Source organism: Elaeis guineensis, chromosome 12 (assembly GCF_000442705.2).
Source record: "Elaeis guineensis isolate ETL-2024a chromosome 12, EG11, whole genome shotgun sequence".
Lineage (NCBI taxonomy): Eukaryota > Viridiplantae > Streptophyta > Magnoliopsida > Arecales > Arecaceae > Elaeis > Elaeis guineensis.
Window position 1 is genome coordinate 92,478,436 of NC_026004.2, and position 14,134 is coordinate 92,492,569.

A 14,134-nucleotide genomic window follows, 5' to 3' on the forward strand; every position below is an offset into this window, starting at 1 on the left:
TAGGTTTTTATTTTATTTTTTTAAAAAAATTTTGCTCTTAATTTTCAGACTGGGCTCGGATAAGGGTGGGGGCCTCGAGGAGGCAGTCAGAGGCTTGAGGAGGCTAGGATGACTGCTTGTGCAAGATGTGCTTAAGGAGTCTAGAGAGAGATCAATGGAGGTGATGTATTTCTATTTTTGTTGTTGTAGTTGTAGGGCAAGCTTGGATGGTCTGTTACATTATAGACAATCGCTTGCAGCTATCTCATGGTTAAAGGTGTGGAGGAACTTGCAATACCTTATTTTTCAATGGCAGATCTGAGCCTTCTTCTTTTCCTCTTTCCCTTGTTTACTTTATTATTCTCTGATTTAAGTACTATTTTTAAGTTTCAGACTTGAGATGGAAGGGATGGGTACAAGGAGGTCAAAATTCAATCTAACTATTCGGTGTATGGCTTGGAGGTATTTATAGCTCCATATCATCGAATGGAATATGTAGGAACAATCCATTCAAGAATCGAAGTAGTATATTAAAATATATTCTTTCGTACCAATTTAGGTTTGAGGCATATCAATTACAATAGTTTTTTAGTTTTAATTAACATAGTTACAGACCATTGGATTATTGGCCAACAAAATATGTTATTTTAAATCTTGCATTACCACCTATAATTGTATAATTAAATCTTGCATTGCCACCCATATATAACTTATTTAACGTTATCCTTGATCTGTAGTAGACCTACCCCTAGACCCTACAATCGATGTCGATCCTCCATCAGAGAGATCAGATGTTATACAAGATTGTTAGTTAGCATCTGTAATATATCAACAGAAAAATGATTCTCATCTAGTAGTACATGATAATGTATTGGTTTGCTTTTATGAATGTGGTACAAAGTTAAGGTATCCCTATTCATTCTCAGATATTATCTTTCTAAATTTGGTGAAAAAGCTATTCTTGCTTATATTAGTTTTTGATATGTTGAATTTTGAAGGTCATACTATCTGATGCTAATATTTTTGAGAAAGGAGAATACAAAATCATGGCATTTATATGGCTTCAATGCAACCTTCCTGGTTGCAACCCAAATTTGCATCATTGCTTATATGGTCTGGTATGAGAATCTAAGACACTACAGGTCTTCTGGATTTAAATTTTTGAGAATCTAAGTTTCAAATTTCTGACCATACTCATCTGGTAGGGTTGGGTCTTATATTTCATACCTTTCTATTGGATGCTTTGATCTATACTTGAATCAAATTTTATTCTCCAGTCTTCCTAAAGTTGTGGTTAAAATATATACAAATAAGCTTGTACTTGTCCATGTTGACAAAATGATGATGGCGCTATCACCTAATTAGTTGTTACTAAAAATCACAATAAGATATATGCTTCTATAGTTTTTGTTAAATTCTGCCATATTTCTTGCTATAGCGCCACTATATACGATAGTGCCATCATTTTGTGCAACTAATTATCTAGGATATGCTGATTGAAAGCCATTACTTGGATATGATTAGACCTAGTAATGAAGCTATGATTGAAAGCCACCACAATCTGAGCCTTCAATTGATGCAAGCAGCCATGGTAATATGTTGCCCAAGGATGGCTACCTAAGAGGGGAGGTGAATTGGGTATTAAAAAAATTTAAATGATACTTATACAGATTATACTACTTAAGTGCTTAATGAAACAAGATATAAAATATGCAGTGAATGAGAATAGTAAAGTAAAAGCGCACAATCACAAACATAATGATTTTATAGTGGTTCGACGTCAAACTCACCACCTATGTCTACTCCCTAAGTAACTCATTTAGGAATCTAACTATAATCACTAAGCTTGATTATAGTCTGATTGTTTTTCTTGGGTTCACAATCCAACCCAGTTGGTTTTGGCCTAGGCTCACCAACTAGAACCTTACAATGATTGTTTTTCAGGACTAACAGTTAACCCCGATTGATTTTAATCTTGGCTCACCAATCAGACCCGTATAATGTCCAACTCAAGGCTTGGACTAACCCAAGTTTCTCATCCTAAGAAACTTGAAATTAAACATAATTAATACAAGAATAAAAGTTCAAAAAATAAACACGATAAGGCACAAGAGAAGAAAATCTAAATTGCTTGCTGGTTCCTTGACTTTTCTCATTGAATGCTTGAAAGATGTGGACGAAGATCTTCAATACTGATTTCCTGACTTCTCTTAGCTTAAGGATAGTGGAAGGACATAAAAAAATTAGTAAAATACTCCTTCCTTTTACTATTCAGCTCATAAACTGAAAACACTTCAAAGCTCTTCACTAGGGTTCAAAAAGATACTCTTCAATACTCTAAAGATTTTCTTATATAATACTGATATTTTTCATCATTTAAAATCATCTGAAGATCCTCTAAAATATATTTTACCCATTGGAGATACGAAAATAGCCATTGTAGGGTGCATGGGACAAAAAACTGTATTTTTTAAAAACTAGCCATTATAGACACTGGATCGGCTCAATTTTTCTCTGAGTTGGCTCAGTCCTTCACTAGGTCAGGTCAGTTGCAGCAGGCTGAAAAATGAACTTTCTATCTTTTGATGTATTCTCAGACTTGGTCAGCTATCTTTCTGGCTGAGTCGGCTAAGTTGCTTACTAGGTTAGCTCAGTTGAAAACTGGATTGGCTAAGTCCCTTGGATCTTGAATTTTGAGTTTCTGTGCTTTTTATTTTTGGTATCCACTCAGACTGGATCAGCTCAATTTCTGACTGGGTCGGCTCAGTTTGCATGCCAAATATTATTTTTTAGCCTTTCTTCTTCAATTTGATTTCTAGGCTAGACTTGCCTTCTAAACTTGATTTATTTCTCATTAAAACTCCTTGAATGGTGTGTCTAATCTAGAGTTTCATCACTAGGATCTTGGATGGTGATTCTTCATTTGAATGTTGAAAAATACTTGAAAATTGTGAGTTTCTTGAAACTTAAAACTACACATCCTCATAAATAATGTTAGAAACTTAATAATTTATACTCAAATACTTTTGTTATCATCAAAATCAATCTAAGGTCAACATAATATTTATCTTAAAATTTTATTTTGTATACTAGCTTTTACTTATGAATAATACCTAATTGTCTAGTTTATACTATTTGTCTTGGTAATAGGTTCTACAATTGGAAAGAAAAGAGGTCGGGGATAAGATAAAGGGTTAAACCTGGATATGATCCAAAGTTAGAAATTTTTGATAAAAGATAATTATTTGAAATTTATTTTACATGGTTAGTAAAATTTTATAATTTTTTTATTTGATATGAATCTACTATTATTTTTACTTAAGACGGTATGTTTGATAAATTTGTTACTAATAGTACATACTTACCTCAATTATGCCATGATTAATTATAATTTTAGGATAATTACACTAGCAGCATGCCATAAAATTAGCAGTCTTTTTCATCAGAATATCAATGGGTCTTAGACTACTTTTAGTCTATACCCAAGAAAAGGATTCGACCATAGGATTTGGCTACAGCTTCGACCCTCCAGTGGCTCGATACTCTTCGATGTCCTCACAACCCTCGATGTCCTAGGCTTGGAGTGATGCACATGGGAAGGAGGTTATGCAGAGGCTTCTAAGCCAGTGACCTCAGAATTTTTGGGATGCCGTCCGTGATATGGTCGTGGAGATTCTTCGAGATCCATAGCTGCACGACCAGCTGGGCTCATTATCCCAACCACCACATCAGATAATTCTATTAGTAAACTCTTTTATTTGCTTTAAGTTTTTATATTTAAAAGCTTCACATATTTAGGCTTGAGTCGGAGAAGGGGATCTAGGGGCTAAAAATTTAATCTAACCATCCAATTAATAGACCAGAGGTGTTTATAGCTCTGTATCATTGAATAGAATATGTAGGAATAATCTATTCAAGAATCGAATGAGTATATCGAAAGATACACCTCCATACCAAAAGGTACATCTTTGTATCAAAACTTATTAATAATATTTTATTTTTCTTTATTTCAGGATGCTGGGACATCCGACTCTCATCCACCAGCTGCTGGAGAGGAGTAGGAGGATGAGGAGGAGGATGACGAGGAGGATCTAGACAGATTTTTTTTTATTTTGATATATTTATTTTTTAATACTACTTATAAAATTATACAATTTATATTTTTAATATAATATAATTAATTTTTTATTTATGATTATCATATTATCTTTGGATTTTAATTATAACATATGTTAGGAACCATAATTGATTGTGATTAATTAAAATTGATTTTAAAAAATATTATTATTAGATTTTTTAAAAAAATAAAATTAACTATTATTAACGGTATTAGCGATGGCTTTAGCCATGGCTAATAACAAAATATTATTATAATTTTTTAAAAAAAAATAAAATTAAATATCATCGATGGTTAATATTTATTAGTGATGGTATTAGCAATAACAAAATCATCGCTAAATTTTTTAAAATTTTATTTAAAAATAAAAAAATAAATAGTGATAGAATTTAACCATCACTAATACTTTCTATTAGCGATGGCTAGGAAGACCGTCACTAATAATGATAATTAATGACTAAAATTTTTTCTATTAGCGATGGCTAGGAAGATCGTCACTAATAATGATAATTAATGACTAAAATTTTTTTCACCATCAATTAGCGATGAGCTACCATCACTAATAGTATTAGTGACGATAAAATTACTATTAGCGACGATAGTTAGCCATTGCTAATAGTCAAATTTTTTATAGTATGAGTTGACTCAGATGATACTCGATTTGACTCAAGAGTATACCGGTTGAAACTTTAGTATGCCAAAACTCTCTTTTCTTTTATTTTTTAGCTTGAGTCAACTCGGATAAAATTTGAATCAATTTAAATGACAGTCTACTAAAAAATTCTGCATATTTTTTTGCATAAGTAGCTTTTTAACTTCAATTTTTGAGGACCTTCTATCTAGATTTTTATGGTCTTTCACAACATGTAGGCTTCCAAAAACTTCTTATTTGCATTTTATTTTGGCATTTAGATCCATTTTTTTTCTTAACTTAACTTCTTTTAAGGAGATTTTTTCTATAGATAATTTCTTCATTTTCAGTACTTAAAAAATTTTACATTTACTTATAAACACATGATTAGTAACATGATCACTCAAAGTTTTGGAATCTTCCAAATCAATCATAAGGTCAGCACCGAGCTTTAAGTTGACTCAAATTTTTATTTGAGTCAACTCTAGCAAGAGTTAACTTGGGTTCATATTCAAGTCGACTCGAGCACAAGTCAAGAACACCCCATGGTTTTTAAGGAAAAACAAAAATCTAGGGATATCAAGGATTTTCTTATTATTTCAAATGAAGACAAATTAGGAGATTTTGATTGAATTAAGTTCAAATCAAACTAAATTGACTAAATTTGAGAGAGAAAGAGAGATGAGAATGATTTAGCCAAAAGGATTACATTACCACTTAGGAGTTTGATAAAAATATCAGCTAAATCTATCTTCACTTAGAGATTTGATAAAAATATTAGCTAATTATCTTTCAGTGCTAACAAAATCAACCATTAAATTACTATTTTATATATAATCTCTTATGAAATGATATCTTATCTTAATATATTTAGATCTTGAGTGTTAAATTAGATTTTTAGTTAAATTAATTATACTTATATTATCACATCTTATTGAAATCTTATTAAGTTTAATAGTGAAATCTTCAAGTTGCTGTTTAATTCACAAGTTGAGTGCAACAATACCTGACGGTAATATATTTGGCTTTGGTTGTTGATAATGCTATCGAGTTTTATTTCTTGTTAAACGATGAGATTAAGTTAACTCCAAAAAATTGATAGGTTCTACTAGTATTTTTTCTATTTAATTTATATTTAGTAAATTCCACATCAGAATATCCAATTAAATCAATAGATGAAAGCTTAGCATATCATAAATGAATATTAAGAGTAGTTGATAAATATCTAAAAATCTTTTTAATAGCTAGCAGATGAGATTTCTTAGGATTTGATTGATATCTAGCACATATATAAATACTAAACATAATATCTGATCTACTTGCAGTAAGATAGAGTAAGGATCCTATAATATCTCTATATAATTTAATATCTATATTCTTATCACATTCATCTTTATTAAGAGTATATGAGGGACTCATAGGTGTGCCAATTGGTTTTAAAGTCTCCATTCTAAATTTTTTGAATATTTTTTTGTGTACTTTATTTGGTTAATGAAGATTTTTTCTTTTATTTGCTTAATTTGGAGTCCAAAAAAAAAAATAGCTCTCCCATCATGCTCATCTCAAACTCATTCTGTATTAGCTTAGCAAACTCTTGACAAAGAGATTCATTAGTAGCATTAAAAATAATATCATTTACATAAATTTGAATCACTAACAAATCACCATTTCTTCTTTTCAAAAATAAGGTTGTATCAATATTTTCTCTAGTAAAATCATTATCTAGAAAAAATTTATTTAGTCTCTCATACCATGCATGAGAGATTTATTTTAAACCATATAATACTTTATGTAATTTATAAACATGATTTAGAAAAGTATAATTTTCAAATCCAGATGGTTGTTCTACATAAACTTGTTGAGCTATATAACCATTCAAAAATATACTTTTAACATCCATTTGTTAGAATTTAAAATCCAAGAAACATTCAAATGTAAGTAATAATCTAATTATTTTTAATCTAGCTACTGGAGCAAAAATTTTATCAAAATCAATATCTTTTGCTTTATTATAACCTTTAGCAACTAATCTAGCCTTATTTCTAATGATAATATCATTTTTATCTAATTTATTTCTAAATATCTATTTAGTTCTAATTATAGGATAATCAATAGGTCTATCAACTAAAGTGCAAACTTTATTCTTTCAAATTGGTTAAGTTCTTCTTACATAGTATTTCTCCAATTAAAATTATTTTAAGCTTCTTCTATAGATTTTGGTTCTACTTGAGATACAAATGCTAGATGATCATATATGTTTCTCAAAGAAGAATGAGTTCTTATCTTTTGAAATGGATAACCAATAATTAAGTCTTTTGGGTGACCATGAGGATACCTCCACTCTTTAGGTAGTTCATTTTTTTGTCTTGAAGTGATTTTTGGAGCCTTTTCTTCTCCATCCTCCTTCATTTGATCTTCTTCATCATTTTGAGGAGAGTCATCATTTAGTGGGAGATCATCCATCTTCTTATTCAGATTTTTTGTATCATCATCTAATGCATCTTTCTTTCTTGAAGATTTATCATTAGATTCATCAAATACTACATGGATAAATTCTTCAACAATAAGAGTTCTTTTATTCAAGACCTATATACTTTGCTAGATATGGAGTATCTCAAAAGGATATCCTCATCTAACTTAACATCAATTTTTTTAAAATTATCATTTTTATTATTCAAAATAAAACATCAACAACTAAAAATATAAAAATAATTAATACTTGATTTTCTAACTTTTCAAAGTTTATATGATGTTTTCTTCACAATTGGTTGGATCAAAATATGATTTAAAATATAACATGCTGTGTTAATAGTTTTCACCTAAAAATATCTTGGAAAGTCATCTGCACACAACATGGTGCATGCTATTTCTTTCAAAGTGTGATTTTTTCATTCTACTATCTCATTTTATTGAGGTGCCCTAGGTATAGAAAATTTATGTTCAATTTCTTTTTTATTGTAAAACTTTCAAAATGATGATTTTCAAATTTAATTCCATGATCACTATGAATGTATACAATAGACAAATTCTTCTCATTTAAAATCTTATGATAAAATTAGTAAATACAAAAATTAATTTATTTTTTTATGCTAAAAATATAATCCATATAAAATTAAAAAAAATCATCAACAATTATAAAATTGTATCTTTTACCTCCTAGAAATATGATCTTAGTTACTCCAAATAAATCCATATGAATTACTTCCTGAGGTTTAGAAGTTGAAATAACACTTTTTATCTTGAAAGAACTCCTAGTTTGCTTTTCAAATTGATAAGCATCGTAAATTCAATTGTAAATCTATACTTACATGATCTAATTTATAATACGACAACCAACTAGTCTCACTAACTTTGGCTTCTATTATAATAAGACATTGACTATTCTTCATAAAAAGATCATCTAGATCAATCATGTGGATATTACTATGTCTATGTCCAATAAACATGATGCCATTATCATTGGGATTAGAAACAATGCACAATGATGATTCGAAAAAAATTTTAAATTTCTTACCACAAAATTGACTATACTAAGTTATATTTCAGCCCATTAACTAATAACATATTTTGAATAAAAGTAGAAGAAATGATATAGATGTTATCAATACCGATAATACGTTCTTTTTTATTATCTCCAAAGATAACAACCCCTCCATCCATTGCTTCAAGAGTGATAAATTATGATTTGTCATCCGTCGTATGCTTTGAGTAGCTACTATCAAGATACCAAAGTCTTTTTCTTTCTTCGATCACAAGCACACCTATAAAAGAGAATCAAGTAGAAATTTTAGGTACCCAAGCCATCTTGAATCTTTTCAGATTAGTTTGCATGGTTTCTTTTAGAATTCAAATCTTTTTAATCATTTTTTATTTAATTTTTTAAAATTATTTGAGTAAGATTTATGTCCAACTTTTCCACAACAAAAGCATATAACATTTGAAGTAGGATTTGAAGAAGCTTTTATAAAGAAATTTTTCAAAAATTTTTGCTTCTTTGGAGGTTTAAATCCCAAACCGACTTTGTTAAAAATGATTCTTTATTCATTTAAAATTATTTATAATTTTTTAGAACTTAAGATAAATTTATCAATAAAGGATTTAATATTTTTCAAATCATCTTTCATATTCTAATTTTCAAGAGTTAGAGACTTTACTTCTTTTGAAATCTTTTCATTCTTATGAGACAAATCAAGATTTTGCTTTTCTATTCTTTTTTTTTTCCAAACTAGCCTTTCTAAATTTAGTCATAAGTTCTGAAAATGCATCTTGTAATTCATCAAATGTGAAATCTAAAGTATTCTCAAAACTTATCTCTCCTTGAAGAGCTATCAAACATAGGTTAGCCACCTCTTGTGTTTCCTCATTGGAGCTTGAATCTTCACTATCGCTCCATATGGCCATTATTGTCTTTTCATCTTCTTGATCGATTTCTTAAAAAGGGGGCAGTCCATCTTGAAGTGATCGAGCATTTTATATTCAAAGCATATGGGCAACTCCTTATCTTTTTCTTTTCCCTATCATTACTTGGTTCATCTTTGAAGGGCTTCTTCTTAAAGCCTTGTTTCTTTTTCTTCATGAACCTCTTGAATCTTCTTGCAATCAAAGCCAAGTCATCCTCTTCATCTCCTTCTACCGACTCATTGCTTTCTTCATCTTCAATTGCAATTGACTTGAGTGTGATAGTCTTTTTCTTCTTTCCTTCCTCCTCATTATTTTACTTCATAATTAACTCACGAGTCATGAGAGAACCAAAAAGTTCTTCTAGTGAAAGTATATTGAGATCTTTGGCTTCTTGGATTGTGGTGATTTTAGCTTTCTATGCTTTTGGAAGAGACCTAAGAATTTTACAAATAAGCTCACTATTAGCATAAATTTTTTTCAAACTTTTCAAGCCATTAATAATATCAGTAAACCTAATAAATATATTGGTAATAGATTCATTTGGCTCCATTTTAAATAATTCATATCTATTAACAAGCATATTAATTTTGGATTTCTCCACTTGATTGATATCCTCAGGAGTAACCTCTTATTATGGCAGTATTTTAGAGAACAAAAATGAAATAATATAGAATAGAGAAGAAACTCAATTGAGGTGGAAAAATTAATTAATCAAAGTTCTCTACACATAGCACGTCATAGCCAGGCTTTTTTATAGCGCATGGGTTATGCACTTTGGATAAGTATGAATAGATCAAACTCCAACAGAATAGCAAACTAAAAGTTGAATTTCAAATATTAAATAACAAATAAACAAATCTAACTAATTCTAGAATCAACTAAAATTTGGTCTTATCTTGAACACACTCCCATAAGATCAAATTCTATGACTCCAAGTCCTTCATGACACCAAATGAATTTTTCCAGTGGTAGTGGCTTGGTGCAAATATCCACAAGCTACTCTTGAGCTGAACAATGCACCAATATGACACTGCCATTTGCCATTTGGTCTCGAATAAAATGATGACGGATTTCAATGTGCATGGTGCGATTTTGGTACATTGGGTTCTTTGTCATGGTGATTGTAGATTGATTGTCATAGTAGATGATCATCGGGTCTGTCAGTTTTTGCTTCAAGTCACGTAAAATCCACTACAACCAAATTACTTAGCAAGCTGCACCGATGACCATAACATAATCGAACTTGGAAGATGATTATGCCATCATGTGCTATTTCTTTGAGGACCAACATACTGCACTCGAACCAAACTTGAACACATATCCACTTGTGCTCTTTCGATCGTCAATAGAACCTGCCCAATCACTATCAAAAAAATCAGAAAAAGAAAAATCATTAGATTTAGTAAGCCATATCCATGGCCACTAGTCCCTTTCAGGTATCGCAGGATCCATTTTGCTGCACTCATATAGATTTTGCTTAGATTTTGCATGAACTGAGAAAGTAGACTTGTTACGTGCAGAATATTCACTCTCGTGTGTGTCACATATAACAAACTTCCAATCAAACTTCTATAATTATTGGCATCAACTTTTTCAGCACCATCATCAATTGAAAGCTTCACATTAGTTTCCATAGGGTTTGCCACTGAAGTACAATCCTTCAAACCAAATCTGTCAAGTAAATCAGATACTTTTGTGAAATAAAATTTTTTTTGTCTGATTGTGTCACCTCAAAGCCCAAAAAATAATTCATCAAATTAAGATCAGTCATTTCAAATTCTTGCACCATATGAGACTTAAATTCATCGATTATTTTTTGAGAGTTTTCAATATATATTACATCATCAATATAGAGACAAACAATCAACACTTCTGTACCTTGGGTCTTCACATAAAGCGTCAGCTCGCTTAAACTTCGATTAAAACCATTTTGAAGAAATGGGTGTCGATCCAACTATACCAAGCCCGTGGTGTCTGTTTGAGTCGATGCAAAGACTTCTTGAGTCTATACACCTTATCCTCCACACCTTTTATTTCATAATCCTGAGACTACTTAACATATACTTCATCATATCAAAAACCATTTAAGAAGATAAATTTAACATCAAATTGAAAAATTTTTCATTTATGTTGAGCCGCTAGGGGTAAAACTATTCTAATAGTATCAAAACGAGCTACTGGATTGAATGTTTCAAAAAAATCAATACCTTCCCATTGTAAATACCCTTTGGCAATGATTCTCACCTTTAGTTTTTGAACAGATCCATTGGGCTTGAACTTAGTTTTGTAGATCCACTTTAGGCCAATTGCATTTTTGTTCGGAGGTAGATCTACAAGCTTCCATGTTTGATTTCGCTCCAACGCTGTCATCTCTTCATCTATTGCTTTGCACTAATTTAATGATTTTACTGCATCTTCAAAATTCTTGGGCTCAAGTGTAGAACTGAACTAGCACACTTCTGATCTTTCATAAATTTCTTGCAATGAACTCATCCTTGATGGAGATGATTCGGGAGACAAACTTGTTGATGAACTCAGTGAGGTATGAGTGGGGCTTGAACTTGCACTTCCCATTGCATTGATAGTTGGAGATTCTTCATCAACCATCCCAATAAGATGATCCTGCACAACTTCATCCCACTTCCATCTACTTTGTTCATCAAATATTACATCATAACTAATTATTAAAGAACATAAAATGGGATTACAAAGTCTGCTATATGCCTTACTTCGATCACTATGCCCCACAAAAATGTATTTTTGAGAATTATCATCCAATAACTTCTGTCACTTTTGAGATGGAACATGTACATAAGCAATAGAACCAAAAATTTTAAAATGTTTTACATTTGGCTTTCGCTCAGTCCATGTCTCATACGGAGTGCTATCCTCCAAGGATGATGTAGGACTCTGATTTAACATGTAGGCTGCTATAGAAACTGCCTCCACCCAAAGTTTATTTGATAGTTGTTTGGCCTTCAACATGCTCTTCACCATCTCCACCAGACTTTTATTTTCTCTCAGCAGCCCCATTTTGATGGGGGTGTAGCTTGTTGTCAACTCCCTATGAATTCCATTTTTTTCATAAAAAACTTCAAACTCGTTAAAAATAAATTCACCACCTCTATCTATTCGGAGAGTTTTTATCTTATAGCCAAATTCTCTTTCTACTATATTTTTAAATTTTTTGAAAGATGAGAAAGCATAAGATTTTTGTTTCATGAAAACAATCCAAGTCATCTAACTATAATCATCAACAAACACCACAAAATAAAAGTTGTTATTTAATGAGGGGGTTTGTATGGGGCTGCACACATCCGCATGCACCAAAGCTAGCAGCCTTTTTGGTCTTCATGAGCTTTTCTTCAGAAATAGGTTTCGATGATGCTTCCCCCATATGCACCTTTCACAAAGCGATTCATCATGTGCAACTTGTGGCAAACCGTCAACCATCTTCTTCTTATGTAGTAGCTCTAATCTGCCAAAACTCAAATGCCCAAACCTTTCATGCCATAACTAATTGTCATCAATAGATGCTTTCATAACATGATTTTGGAAATCAACATGTACAGGAAAAATCTTATTTTTTGCCATAAGAACTTCAGCAAGCAATTCAATTTTTTTGTTATCTTTGTAAATAAGACATTTAGTATTTTCAAACACCAAAGAATATCCAGAAATAAGAAATTGTCCAACACTAAATAAATTTGCATCTAAGCTAGGATCATAAAGAACATCTGATATTTTTGTAATTTTGAAAAAATTTACATTCAGTACTTCTTTGCATTGTGCTTCACGAACATGACCATCTCCCATTTTGACTGGCTTCTGGATTGATCTATCCAACTCGATGAATAGATCTTCTCTTCCTGTCGTACAAGCACTATCCAAGTATTAAATTTTTTTTGAACAATTATTTACAGTATAGCAAGCAGAAAAAATATCATATTTTGCATACTTAGCATCAACTGGTGCACTATTCTCTTTTTTTAATTGACAATATCTTTCAGCGTGACCATATTTCTTACAGTAATAACATTGGATATTCTTATAAGTGTTACCTCATTCGAATCTATTCGATCTGTCACTACTTCGTTGATCTGTCGGTTCAAATCTACCTCCACCTTTGTATCCTCGGCCACATCCTCTACCACGACCTCAATATGATGATGCTTGCTGGCTATTATTTACAGTACTTTTTTCTGTATCTTGTGAAATATTCAATTAAGTTTAAAAAATATTCTCAACATAATTTTTGTGAGGCCTATCTATTCATTCTTCATGTGACAAAAGAGAGCCAAGTAATTCACTACATGAATAATTAGAAAGATCTTTTGACTCTTCTATTGCTGAAACAACATGCTCTTATTTATGTGTAAGGCTTTATAAAATTTTTTCTACAACTATTTCATTAGTAATGGCATAACTATAAGTATGCATCTGTGTAACTACTTCCATAGTTCTAGAAAAGAAGGAATGAATATTTTCATTCTCTTGCATAGACGTTGTTGGGTATAAAATACCCACAGCCGAAGTCCTCAGCGGAATCGACTACATGACAACTCTGCCCGGACTCCTACGGGAGCCGGACTCCGCCAACAACTACAACCACGAGCAGACTTCGTCCGGACTCCTACGGGAGCCGGACTCCGCCAACCACTACAACCGCAAGCGACCTCTGCCTGGACTCCTACGGGAGCCGGGCTCCGTCCTCAACTCCAACCACTGGTAAGCCCCTGTCCGGACTCCTATGGGAGCCGGACCTCTCCTTTGACTTTAATTGCAGGGAGACTCCGCCCGGACTCCTACGGGAGCCGGACTTCATCCTCGACTCCAACGGCTGCAAGACAGACTGCGTCCGGACTCCTACGGGAGCCGGACTCCTCCAACAACTTCAACTGCAAGTAGACTCCGCCCGGACTCCTACGGGAGCCGGGCTCCGTCCTCAACAACGACTGCTGGTAAGCTCCGCCCGGACTCCTACAGGATCCGGACTCCGCCGATGA

At 32.1% G+C, this 14,134-nt stretch overlaps 1 pseudogene; it reads left to right on the top strand.

Moving 5' to 3' along the window:
- The first annotated feature begins 867 nt into the window (after positions 1-867).
- LOC109505176 (germin-like protein 5-1) overlaps positions 868-14,134 on the top strand; it is a 77,422-nt pseudogene continuing 64,155 nt past the window's right edge.